We start from the raw sequence: 13,824 nt of genomic DNA, 5'->3' as shown, positions 1-13,824 counted from the left end.
CAATGAAAATTAATTATACTGACACCAAACTGTAAGAAGTCAAATTCTGTTGTGAAGTCAGTGGTGTTGCATTGCTGTGAAAGAGCATTGCAGTATTGGTCCATTGTAAAAAAAAAGATGAATTCCTGTATATAATATTTTGTCACTGTATGTTGATATATAAAGACCTCCTATTAGGTAATGTGGCCCTGATCCTGCAATAAACTCCATAGGAGCAGACCCCTATGTTTGCATGGAACTGAACTGGACTCATGCATCCACCCATGCAGAGCTCCACTGAAGTCAACTGGGCTCTGTGCTGAATTCTTCTTTATGGTTCCATCCTTTTATATGCTGTCACTATAAGAAGAGTCCTTGTAGGCTTTCTATCTAGTGTATCCAGTCAAAAATTTGATAGGAATTCAAATTGGAGGTAATGGCTGTTCTGGAGATATTTAAAAAAACTCAGTGAAGCACTTTGAATGCACTTTGGCATTTAGTAAATTATGCATTGGGTACTTGATTATGAAAATACTGCATGAATATATCCCCCAGGATTCATCTGTATTTTGAATCTATGTTACAGAGTAGTTACTGGGGGAATAATAATTAGAATTATTATATTTGCTACAGTGTTGGAAAAGAATATAGAGCAATGCCAAACAGTTCTCTGCAAGGGATCTTCCAGGTGAAGAAGTGGAAATGCTAAATTCACTTACAGAAATTCTGCCTGGACATTCTGGAGGTATCTGCCCCCATCCCATGAAATAGACATGGGGTTTTGTCCTTGAAACCTGCTCATTCCCTTTGACCATTCCTTTAGATCTATGGCACCAGAGCCATCTACGGATCTGGTAGATTCCTACAATGCTTAGCAGCACCTACCTGCAGCATGGCTTTCAAGTGGTTTGTCGTAGCCCTCCAAGCGCAAAGAAAGGGAATACATATGCCTCTCTCCCTTGTCTTACAGCACTTCCTTTAAATAAAAAGGCATGCTAAAGATGAACTAGACAGGGCTTCACATTTAGCATAGATTTCTCTAATTAAGAGGATGTAGCTAAGAGAGGTGCTACAGGAAATGGTGTTTATTAGAAGACTTCTTAGATAAAGTGAAGTCAGTAAAATGGTCTCATATAGCAACCAACATGCAAACAGGGATCCTCCATCACTGGAGGAAATGGGTCAATTTACACCAGCTGAAGATATGGCCCACAAACTTTACTCATTTAAGACCAGATCCAAAGCAATGGAAAGATTCCTATTAACTTCAATGGGTTTTGAACCAGACAATAAATCTGAAAATTCTGACTGAATGGCCACAGTAAATCTGTGGCAGAACCCAGGTCTGGTGATCCTTAGTCTTGTGTACATAAAAATTATCTTTTCTTTCTTGCATAAGTACTGAGGCCCAGATATTAAAATTATACTAGCAGCAAAATCTACCCACTGTATCAAAAGGCTACCAGGAAAAATGCTTCTTTGAAAGCTCCATACAACAACTGGCTAGAACTCCCCCCTTTTGTACTACTGTAGCTGGTGCCAATCAATGTCCCAGGGGCCTGATAGCTATGCAAATGCAGAGCTGAGATTTAGAATTGACTGCTCTTTCATGTTGTCAAAACAAGTAAAATAAAGGCTAGTGCCCATGTGTGAAAACAGCTTCAGTTTTGAGTTCAACCAAGCACTACCCTCAGGCTGAAGGAGGGCCATGTTTTGGCAGCTGGCAATGCTGCCTTCTGTTGCACCTTGAAGGAAATTACTTAAAATCCAGTCTCCAAACCCAGTCAGACTTTTAAAAATATGTCAAGAAATATGCCTTTATTTGCGGCATATATACCTTTTGGACACACACACACACACAAAAAGGTCTGACAGGTATATATATGTAAGGATAATTTGTCCATCTATTTAGCAGAAGCATGAACTTTGTAAATACCATAACTAGAATTTCATTATTGGGTGGTGGGAAATAAATAAATCTGTTCCTTCCCTCTGTGGACAGTGGGTTACCAGCTGTCTAGCTTCCAGTTTCCAATAACCATAGGACAATTCCACTCTTCAAATAAGTTCTTACCTATGACTGGCTTTTAGTGAGCACATACTGGCAATCAATAAGTGGATTTTTTTTTTTTTAGCAATGTCATTCAGGCCAGGGCTCAGTCTAAAGGAAAGCCAGAGAGTGGATTGGAGAGTCTGAACGTGGCTGTCAGCTACATGACACATTTGCTCTCTCCTTTAAGATCACTGTAGTCCTTTTGGTCACAGCTCGCATGGGTGATCCATCTTTTCAAACAGTCCTGCTCCTCATAATTAATAATCCCCTCAGCCTTCCTGTCCCCAAGTTGTGTGTTTTGTCAGTCCCTGTCTGTGTTGTTTAGACTGCAAAACGCGTGTGGGGAGGGGGTCAGGGATGGTGCCAGGCAAACTTACTATGCCACATTCAGGTTTGGCAACCATCAAGTTTAGGTACTTACACAGCCCTAATATCACAGTATTTGAGCAACTTGCCATCTTTAGTGCATTTATCACCAAAACTCCCGTGAGGCAGGGAGGTGTTACAGAGGGGGATCGTGGGCGCAGAGAGGTGCTGCAAATTAAGGCGTTACCGTCATGAGGCTAAGCCTCCCCACGCTTGCTGTAATCTAGCTAGCCCAGGTCTAACGGTAGCAGAGACATGGCCATCAGTGGAAACTAGCCGCCCGCCCCCATGCGAGCCCTGTCCCCTGGGCTAGTTCGGGTCAAGCCAGGGGACGCGGGTGGCTACCTACGGTGCAGTTCCCCCTCCCCCCCATATCTACACGGGACTGGCCCATCCCTCCTCTCTGCCCCATCGACAGTAAGGCAGCTGTGGCCGGCCGGGTGGCTACCCTCAAAGGATCAGGCCAATAGGGGTAGGGACGGGAGCGGGGGACACAGGAGCTGGTGCCCGCCGGCACCTCCCGATGCCCCTGCCGCCGAGCTCCGCCTCCCGCAGGTGCGCGCCGCGCTCCCCTGTGCTGCCGCTGCGCACTTGGGGGAAGGGGCCCGGGCTGCTGCAGCCGCCGCCTGCGGGGAGGAGGAGGAGGAGGAGGAGGAGGCGGCGGCAGAGGGAGAAGCTCCTCCTGCCCGCTCCCAGCCACCGCCGGCCGCCTTCAGTCCCATTGTGCTGGCGCGGCTCGGGCAGCCCGGCCTGTGCGCGTCCTTCGCTTCGCAGACCGGAGGCGCCGCGGGAGAGGCACCGCCCGGCCGAGCTCTTGCACCCGCCGCCGCTTCGTGGCGGTCGCCCGGGGACTGTGGGGGTCAGGTGAGCGCGAGCCCCGGTGCGCCAGCAGGCGCCTGCGGCGACCTAATCAGGGGTGGCCGTGGCCGTGTGTGCAGTGGGGGGCGGAGGGGCGCGCGGCCTGAAATGCAAGGGGAGTCCGGCCGCCGGGGCTGCGCCGGCCCCGCGCCGCTGGTCAGTCATCCTCCGCTGAGTTCCCCCGGCCTGCCAGGGGAGTCCTGCCCGCCCTCCCCCACCCCGCCAGGCACGGGCGGGGTGCCCTGGTGGTTGCCAAGGAGACGCTTCCACAGCGCCTCGGACGCTTCGGGTTTCTCGACAGGACGATGGTGGCGTGTGCAGTGTACGCGTGCAATAGCCAGAGTCTCGTTTTAGGGTGGGGTGTGTGTGTGTGTGGTGGGGGGCGGTGATCGAAAAACAACCCCCCCCTGCAGGCGAGGTGGAGGCGGGCATTGCTTTTCTCCCGCTGCACTTAAACCTGGGGGTTTTTTGCACCTCCTCACTTCAATGCGAACTTCAGGATTGCACATCTAATAACCAGGCGTGGAAAACGTGCCCTGGAATAAATCGAACGGTGCTCTGTGGCTTCTCTTTGCACTGATGACTATTGGTGGTTGAGTCAATATTTCTATTTTCATCTCCAAGGTCGATAAAGGGGGCAGGGAGGTTTATAACTGGTACACAAAAAGTTGCTCTGGGCTCAGTTGTGGTCCATTGGCTTTGTTTTAGAAACAAAGTTGTTTAAAACCTAAACCAAAAACCTGTGTTTCTGCTCTGAAAAGTGCCTGGAAAATGGCATCTTCTTACACAATACAGCTGTTCTTGTTTGTAATTAGATTGGTATCTAGTTAATTTAGTGACACAAATAATAAGCTTTAGCACATCAGATCCCAGCAGCTAAAGAAGGGGGGATCTGAATTCTCTCCTAACTGATGCAATGTCAGAAGAATGATTGATTAAATCTCCAACCCAGTGGAACTATTCCTGTGCTTAAAACAAATGGGTAGATATTTGCAGGATTGGTGCCTTATTTCCAATTGCAGGACCAAATTTGGCCCTCAGTTACATTGAAAACAACCCTACTAGTTAAACCTGGGCAGCCCTACTCAAAACCATGGTGTTGTTCAGGTGCAGCAATATAAAGAATCTAACGACAATGAAATTGCAGAGGTGAACTGAAGGAAGATTTTAGCCTGCAGATTCTTTATTATTCTTGATGATGGATGAGCCCGAAAGAACAATGTTTGGCTTTCGAGTTCCAGGCTGAATTTATAGGGCTGGCAATTAAAACATCCAACCAAACTCCCCATATACATGGAATAAATTTTATATGAAATAATTGAGAAACAATGTTGCCACTTTTGAAAAATCACCTTTCAGACTGAAGCCACACTAAAAAATGGGTATGGATAGCTATGTTTCAAGAATGTTCTTACACACCCTGACTAAAAATATCAATATTGTTGAGCTCAGGTGTATTTGGTGTTAATCTAATCTTTGGCAATTTACATTTTAACTTGCAAATTATTCAGTTTAGAAAGTAGGTTAGGGCCCTGTCCTGTTCCCATGAGTGTGAATGGCAAAACTCCTCTTGACATGGATGGGATCAAGATTGGACTGTTAAGACCCTATCCTGCTAGCTGTAGTACATGGGTGAATCACTTGCATTTGCAGAGTCAGGGGATCAGCCCCCATGGAGATGTTTACAGGATTGGGCCCTGCAGGGGATGTTCAAAAAATTGTTTTTCTGATACATTTTGTAAAGGTTTTTATTATTTAGATGAGATTTGAAAGGAATCCAGTTATGATATGTTGGGCAAATATACAGTTATGACAAATAGTTTAAAATACAGTATGTTGTTTTTGTTTTTCCAAGTTTATACATAATAAAGAAATTCTTATTTAGCATTGAAGAAGTTCCAGAGAAGCTACTTAAATCTATTGTCTATTTTTTAGATGCTGATCAATTTGACATTGTTTGAAAAGCACTTCGCAGATTTAACGTATTAAGTATTGTATTATTACTGTGAATAACTCTGTGACATCAAAAGCTCTCATTTTAGTGTGGCAGTAGTAAATATTACAGTTATGTCTTAGGAGATTTTTCAGTATAAATTGTTATTCTCAGATATTTATAATTTGAATAAAATATAATTTGGGCTGAGATTTATCCTGTGTACTATGAGCAAAAAGATAAGTTTGTTTGGTTATTTCCTTTATAGGGATGTTTGGCAAAATATCATTTGGGCAGTTTTTAGGTATCATATAGGGGAAAAAGTACTTCTAAAGTTTTCAAAATATGTTTGTTTGTTTGGGCTCAGATATTTAAAAAACAGGTGAAGTTGTAAACCTTCAATTTAGAATGCACTTAGCCCTGAGGGAGGGCTAGCTTGTTTGGAGAAACTTGTTATAGAAATAATGGAGTTATGTATTTAAAACTTTATATAGACTACATCTGCTTTCTTATTAGTCTAACACACTGATCCATACAGAATGCCCTATAAAGAGCAGTCCTGACTTTCAAAAGATCCCAGAACTTGAGATAGTGGGCTGGATGATCATTGGCACCAATACAGTAGACTTTGAAGTCACACACTTGAAATTAGCAACTGCATAATTAGAGAATATTTGTAACTTTAAAAAAAAGAAAAATCTTTATTCTTACTGGCAACATGACAGTTCTGTGTCTCCAGAAACTGCCTTTTATTTTCACAGAAAATTAGGGGCCAGTGAGAATGAAAAGCATCTGGCTTTTTCATGGACCTGAGATTATTTGAGAGTTGATGTTGTAACAAGGTGTTTTGGCTCTTTAATGCTGGCCTGGGCCTATTCTTTCTGTTCCAGAGTTCAGTCCTTTAAAGTTTCATGGAACTTCAGTAACTTTTGGTTAATCAGGACTTCAGTCAATCTGTGGAAGACCTTTACAACTTCACCTGAGTGCACCTCAGCCATAGAAAGAGTAAGACTGTCCAAGTTCAGAACTAGTGTAAGTGGTAACGACTCCACAAAAGTCAGGATGATTGCACATTAGGTCTGAATTTGGCTTGTGACTTAAATTTGAATTCAGGAAGAAAATAAAAACACCGAGTACCAGTTTGTGACTCGTTCAAGTAGCTGAGCTGTACAGACATGGTTAAAAAGAGGATTGGTGGCAGTAAAGAACGCGAGGGAATTATATTCAGATTGGTATACACAGACTATCACTGAAATCTATGCCTATGTCGGGACAAATTCTGTTAAAATTATTCTTATGAATAAAGATATTGGTTGAGTGGATACTTGCATGAATAAAGTGAACAGGATTTGGCCCCAGATAATTCCCACTTCGTTTAGAAACAGTATTCTTTTCTTGTTGCTTTTTTCTCCTCCACCTTTCATTCAGAATGTGTTGCTGAAACTATGGCTTGAAAATCAGATACTGATACTATGTAGCTTCTGACACTGACAAAGTGATGATTGGTGTTTAATGTCAGTTTGGGATGAGCAGCTACAACACAATGAAAAGGAATCTGCTTAATATGAAACCCATGGCACCGTAGCAGTGCTTTTAAATTGACTTTCCTGAGTGGAAAATGACTGACTTAAAGGCCAAAAATGACAATAATGTATTGCCACACTATACAGACCCTCCATCAATGGACCACCACCTTGTTGTGGTTGGAGGGCTTGTGTGTCTCGATGACCCCTAGAGCTATGCTGGTTGGAGCTTTGTGCTCCTGGTAGGGTCTCCCATGCCAGACAGGTCGAAGGGTAGAGACCAGACGAAGTGTGGTCCCTGGTCCTCCAGGTTGGGGGTTTGGCACAGGGCTAACCACCCTGTCCTAGAAAACACTTGGGGTTACGGAAACAGCAACAAAGAAGAATAATTAGGATATTTTGGCCAAATAAAATTTCCAACGAAGATCTATTGTCTCAGTGTAAACAAGAAGACATGGCCACTATAATTATGAAAAGACGCTGGCGATGGATAGGTCATGTGCTACGAAGAGAGGATGGATCCATTATCAAAATTGCACTCCACTGGAAACCAGATGGGAAGAGAAAGAGAGGAAGACCAAAGACAACCTGGCGCCGAACGGTAGAACAAGAATTAAAAGACCATCACTACACCTGGGGAACAATAGGCGCTCTGGCCCGCAACCGGCAGAAGTGGAAGGACTTTGTTGCTGCCCTATGTGCCACTGGCGTCACGGGCAGTAAGTAAGTAAGTAAGTACACTATACAGAGAACGATCATTATAGCTGGACTGAAAATGAGAACTTGCGTGAAGTGAAAAATGAAATTAATTTAAACACTTAAGCTAGAACAGTTGACGACTTCTTTGGTGGCAACTGACCAAGCTTAGATATCATCCACTATAATAATACTCTCCTATTAGTAGATGTGTAACTGTTCCTCATTTTAGTTCTCTTAATACAGGAAATGTCCTATCCTTGACATTTCCAATCTTTTCAATTCTGCGTAGGTTTTCATATTGCACGTCAGGTCACTGTGGTATCTAAGCACTTTTAACTCAGTGATAGTTTCCATGAAGACTCTGATTGATTATTCCAGAACTGATTTCATGATCTACAACTTGTAAATATATTTTTTAATCTCCTATTTTTTCCACTTTTTCAAATTAAGTGAGCATGATCATCATGAATTTGAAAGAGGAAAAATACTCACAGGAAGGAAGCTTTGGGATGGAAAATTCCAGGAGTTTTCCCTCCAAATTCTTCCATCAGGAGGCCAGGGTTTCCTTCCTATAAAGGTAGCATGTCTGGCTCCCAAGCCCCCTGGATTCCTAGTAGGTTCGTGTGAAGACATAGGTCCATTCACAAAGTAACTTCTGTCCTCTCAACTATGTTCCCTGATTTCAATGGAGTTGTGACCACTTTGGCAAGTTTGCATTTGGCCCAATGACTTTAATTTACTATAACTCTTTCTAGGCTTATTACACTTCCAAAAAAGTGAAATTGCTTAAAGGTCCGTGCAGAATTACCAGATTTTGGTCCACAAATGTTCACAAATTTGATCTGTGGTGGAATTTTGTTGTTTCTGCCAGTGAAATGTCACCCCTGAGGAAAAATAATAAATTTGGCTCAGATTAGTTTTGCCTTCTGTAACTTTGCAGAGAATTTTTGTAACTTTTAAAAAAAAAAAAAAAAAAGAAAAAAAAGAAAAACCTTTATTTTTAATGGCAAAATGATAGTTGTGTGTCTCTGGAAACTGCCTTTTGTTTTCACAGAAAATTAGAGGATAATTAGAATGAGAATAAAAAACACGAGATTATTTGAGAATTGGTGGTTGTAACAGGGTGTTCTGGCTCTTTAATGCTGGCCCAGGCTTAGTTCTTGTTTCAGAGTTCAGTCCTTTAAGGACATGCATTTTGGGGGTTGTAGTTCCCAAAGGGAGCATGTGACTTTGCACTGAGACCATGTCCTGTGAGAAGAGAGAAAGCAGAATATAAAAGGCAAGTCTTTTTCCCCATACATAGCTGTGGTTGGGTGTTGGAAAGGTAAGCAAACCTCTTACACCAATAAAAAACATCTTTTGTGATACTGCTTTCCTTGTTCTCCAGGAAGGTGAAGCCCTCAGCAAGTTTGCAAATTGCAAGCTGTGCTTTTCTGTTGTCCTCTTGTTTTAAAATTGTGTGTATATCTGGTACTCATGAGAGCAAAGCAGTAATGCCCCTCTGACAAACATACAGGCCAGAGCTCTTCTGCTGATGCAACCTAGTAGCTAAATTAGGTGAGTTCTTGTTAGATCCAAACTGGAAGTAGAAGAGTTAAGTCACCCTAAGCAGATACAGCTGGGAACAAGTGTACTTGCTGATGCCTTTGAGTTAATGTACCTTGGTCTCTGTCTTTTGAAAACATCTCTTAGCTTTCTCCATTGGTCCAAGAAATGAAAAGTGTCCTCCATGAAAATGAATTGTATTAAGAGTAGAGGGCTAAATTCTGCTTCCATTTATGCCAGTGTAAAGCCATTGACCAATTGTTTTTTTTTCCAGTTTTATTAAGTAAAAACAAATCTCTAATGAGCAAACAAGATAAATGGTTATTTATAAGACAAATTGGACTTGTGCAACAGCCATAGTATTTAGGAAACATATGATGATGATCTTTTAAATCATGTTAAAATACACACAGCAATTCATGACTTGATGGTGAGAATGTTATGTGGCATAACCATTGTAGTAATATGCTGTACCAATTGTAGAGAATGAGATTTTTTCTTTTTTACATATAAATTAGTCTTGTAAAACTAGTCTGGATTGTCAATATGTAAAAGTTATGGTTGCTCTGGTGGGCATCGTTATTGCAATAGTCCTTTTTTCCCTAGAAATAATTATTTAAAATTTACTTTTGTATAACACCCGACAGTAAAATCAAATGTATCCCATGATCCAAAAAGTTCTTCTACTTAACTGCCAAAACTCATATTCACTGTGATGTTTCTCCTGAACATGCTGATGACTTCACAAATATAAAAAAGAAAACCCTTTCCTCTGCTACTCTAGGTGTTAAAGAGCTTATCAGCCTTCATTTTTCTATCGGCTCTGCTCTCGACTCAGACAGCCCTCTAACTACAATTCCACCCACAATGCCATGATGGGACATTGGTCCAGTATGGATTCATATGAAAGAGTGCTCTCTACTGAAACATCATCAGCATCACTTCTTGCAACATCAGCATTTTCCTTGGCAGTGTCCTATCCGAGAATTAATGAGGTCCCACTCTGCTGAGTTTTGTGAGATTTGATGCATTTGTTGCTCAAAGTGGTTTGACTAAAGTATGGGGTGGGGGACATGACTGCATAAAAGTCTGTTCCAAGTGCATTTTTAAATTTTAATTTGTCAGTTACTTCAGTAACCTGAGTATGAGACAATATACCCCTGAGTTTTATAAAATCTGCTGAAGGATCTGTAAGTATATGCGTTTTTGAAAAACGATTTGTTCAAGTGACCGCAATATTGCTTAATCACATATAAAGGATTTCGAAATGTTTGTGAATAGGCTGATGTCCTTATTAGGTCTGAAACACTTTCCATCACTGTTCAAGTTAGGTGAAATAAAGGTAAAAGGGCTGTTACTTTATCAACTGAACCAGCATTGTAACTGGTTTACCAAGGTACATAGAAGTAAAACCTTCAATTAGCAAATACTATAATGGTATAGTGTGTGCACCTTGCAAAGATTTATATTCAGGATTAATTTTCTTGATGTGCCTTCCCCCCCCATCCCAACAATTTTTTTCCCTAGTCAATTAAGTTTCTGACTACCAGTGTAGTTTTGAACACATTTCTTCCAGCCAATTCTTCCCAAATATCCTCTAAAAGCTATGTTGTTTTTTAAAACAGAACTAGAACAGTTTAGTTCCCCGTTGAAAGCCTTTTTTCCTCTCAGAATGCATTGTATATGCCTGTGATATGTTTCACAAAGAGGAAATCTACTTTAAATCTGAGTGATCTTTATTTTAGATTGAGAACAAAAGTGAAGCGTTCATGAGAGTGCAGTGACTCATTAGCAAACACGGGGGATTAAACAGGGGATGTCCAGAGCTAAAGGCATGAGCCTTTCCAGTGTGAATTAATAAAAAGGCTCTGTAGTCAGGGACTACAATAGACTTTCATATTCACTGGGCTCAGGAGCATGCAGTGTTGTCTCTCTTACAGTCTGAGGTGAGTTCTGAGAATAAAGTGGTGGCTGAATTCTGCTCACCAGGAAAGTGCATAGAAATTTAAAGGTGCAGTACACAGAAAACAAAAGGTGTTTCAGAGCTACACACACCACATTCTCCAACAGGATTACTATTAGAAATGGGAAAGTTTAAGAGTTGTTGAACTGTAAATAACAATGGGCAGGATGCTCTGTGCTAACTTATGGAGGACGAGGGGAACCATGAATATATGTGGAACTGGAATAGGGTATACAGCTGTATCCTTTATCTGCTATGTCCCCAGAAACAGTTCTGCAGTCAGCGCTTGCACCGGGAAGGTGCTGAATGCTCTTGCACCAGTTGAACAAGGCAATTAAGCATGTGCTTAATTTTAAGTACACACATTGACTTCAGTGAGACTGTGTTCATGCTTAACTATTTTGTTAGATTAGCATGTGAGTAGCGGGTACCTTACAAGATCAAACATCCTTACTGCACAAGTGGGGCTCCATGAATTAGGAGGCAGCTTGTCAAACCCTATGTGGTATGCTCCTCTCATAATCTTTCAGATTTCCAATAGATCTTCACATCTGGAGCAGAGTGACTCTAAGGCCTGGTTTATACTAGAGAGTTTTCTCAACCAAAGTCAGCTTTTTGTGTTAAAATGGTGGTGTACACACTGCAAGCTCTCCCGACAAAACTCTCCTGATATGGCAACAAAATATAACTACCTCGATGAGAGGCATAGAGCTTTTTGCAACAAATTTTTAGCCACATAGCGTCAATGTAGACATTGGGCTTGATTATTGTTGTGGTAAATGGCCTCCAGGAGGTGTCCCACAATCCCCATCCTGATTGCCTTGGTCAGCAGTTTAAACTCCGCTGCCCTGCAGCCATCTGCACCACCCACTTTAATGTATCGGGAATTTTTGAAATTCCACTTCCTGTTTGCTCAGCATGAAGAGCTCATATCACATCTTCCTAGATGACCATGGCAGCTGCATACAGCAAACACTCTCCTGTTTGGAGCACACCGGAGCTGTTCGATCTGGTAAACATATGTGGAGAGGCACCTGTGCAGTCCCAGCTCTGCTCCAGCCATAGGAACTTCGATACCTACAGTCAGATTTCCCATGAAACGGTGGAGAAGAACGGGACACGCTGCAGTGCCGTGAAAAAATAAAGGAGCTGCAGCAGGTCTATCAGAAGGCTAAGGAGGCAAACCGTCACTCTGCTGCAAAGTGAAAGACCTGCTGCTTCTATAAGGAGCTGGATACCATCCTTGGTGGTAAGCCCACCTCCACCACCGAGAAACCTATGGATACTTCCACGGGGCCAGAGACCACGGACACTGGAGTCCAGGACGAGGAAGAGGTAGTGCACAAGGAGGTCGAGTTGGAGGATGAATAGGAGCTGCGATAGGGTTGTTCAGTGCCATGGGGAGCCAGGACCTCTTCTTGACCTTGGAGGGTTTGAGCTAGTTCCAGCTCTGGTGCACAGGATGCAGAAGAGGGGAGCTCTGGTATGTGATCTTTTTGAATTGATGCTACTTGGTTATATTAGGTCCAGCTGTACTTTGTTTGTTATGTTCTATAGCAGGTTGAAGGGATAGAAATGAACAAGAGTAGCTGTGTTTGCGTGTGCTTCCTATTCCTCTGTACAGCTAAACAGTGCAGCAGAAAAATGTGTTAATGCACACTGAGATTTCACGGGAATCCTCCAGGGAAACTTCTAAGAAACTTTCCTGGAGGTACTTGCCAATCTTCTGCTAGATGTTCCTTGGCAAAACTGCTTTGTTCCTTCTCCCATTGTAGGAAACTTTCTTGTGCCAATCAGCAATTACTTGTGCAGGGACCAAAGCGGCACACAAATGAGCCACATGTAGACCTGGTCTGAAGTGCTCGCATGAAGGAGATGCACCCTAGCATCCCTGCTTATTCTGGGAAGTAAGATATCAGCTTCTATGACCCCTGCCTGTGGAAAATGGTGGAAGAATTTACAATTTTGTCCCTAGCTACCTGTAGTGATCCCCCTAACAATGACCAAGAAACTTTTCCCCATCTTAAGGGCCCCCTCTCCAGGGCTTTTGTTGAGCGGTGTGCTTGCTAGAGGATAGGAAGAAAGCAATGTATTTTACTGTAATTAATCCGTGATGTTAGTGCACTAACAATCATGCTTCTGTTCATTGTTTCTTGTGCTTCTATAGATGTGGCTTTTGAGGGGCAACACCTACACACCTTTGCTTAATAAGAAAGCGACTGTGGAGGAGCAAAAGAGGACATGTTCCAGGAACTGTTCCAATCCTCAGTGGCAGAAAAAAAAGAACCCAGGGCATGGAGATTCAGTGGTAATGAAAATCAGAAAACAGAGAAGCAGGAGAGGAAGAAGAACCGGGAGCGAGTATTAGCTGGTCATGAGCAGATGATAAAAGCAATGGAGGCGCAAACGGAGTTTTAAATGGAATGTTAAAGTCCCTAATAATGCTTCAGACTGAATTCATGCATGCTCACCCCCTCTGCAGCTGATACAGAACAACTGTCATGCTCTCTCCACACTCCTCCCACACATTCTTTCCAACCTCTCAGCCCGTTTTGGGACCCTGTTCACTCCACCCTTTTCAGACAGCTTCCAAAATGATAGCTGGATTTACACACAGTTGTGAGAGCCCACACTGCCCCTCACTGCTTTTACCCTTCCAGCCCAGCTTTTTTGGGTGTTGTGAATCAAAATTGTTATTTAATAAAGATACACTCCCTGAGAGATAAGCAATCTTTATTTGTTCCCTACACATAGTGGTTGCAGCTTTAATTGGTACACAGTGGCAATTGTATCATTTGCAGAGTACAAATCATGATCAGGACTCATCCCAAGGTTCTAGCAAGCTGACTAGCAGTCCAAGCATGGCACACTCAAAGACACCTTACTGGTGCTCATTGTAAAAATG

General features: G+C 42.6%; 1 protein-coding gene across 4 annotated transcripts in view; it reads left to right on the top strand.

The window, feature by feature from the left end:
• The first annotated feature begins 2,876 nt into the window (after positions 1-2,876).
• The window catches only part of KLHL32 (kelch like family member 32), a 206,472-nt gene continuing 195,524 nt past the window's right edge, over positions 2,877-13,824 (top strand). For all 4 annotated transcript variants that reach the window (XR_010916570.1, XM_067530050.1, XM_067530051.1 and 1 more), the window contains exon 1: positions 2,877-3,262. The gene's annotated coding sequence lies outside the window, so the exon portion shown is untranslated. The remainder of the gene's footprint in view (positions 3,263-13,824) is intronic.

Source organism: Emydura macquarii, unplaced genomic scaffold (genome assembly GCF_026122565.2).
Source record: "Emydura macquarii macquarii isolate MOO-44397 ecotype Brisbane River unplaced genomic scaffold, CSIRO-AGI_Emac_v2 contig_3019, whole genome shotgun sequence".
Classification (NCBI taxonomy): domain Eukaryota; kingdom Metazoa; phylum Chordata; order Testudines; family Chelidae; genus Emydura; species Emydura macquarii.
The sequence above is the reverse complement of the archived record's forward strand: the minus strand, read 5'-3'. Positions and strand labels throughout refer to the sequence as shown.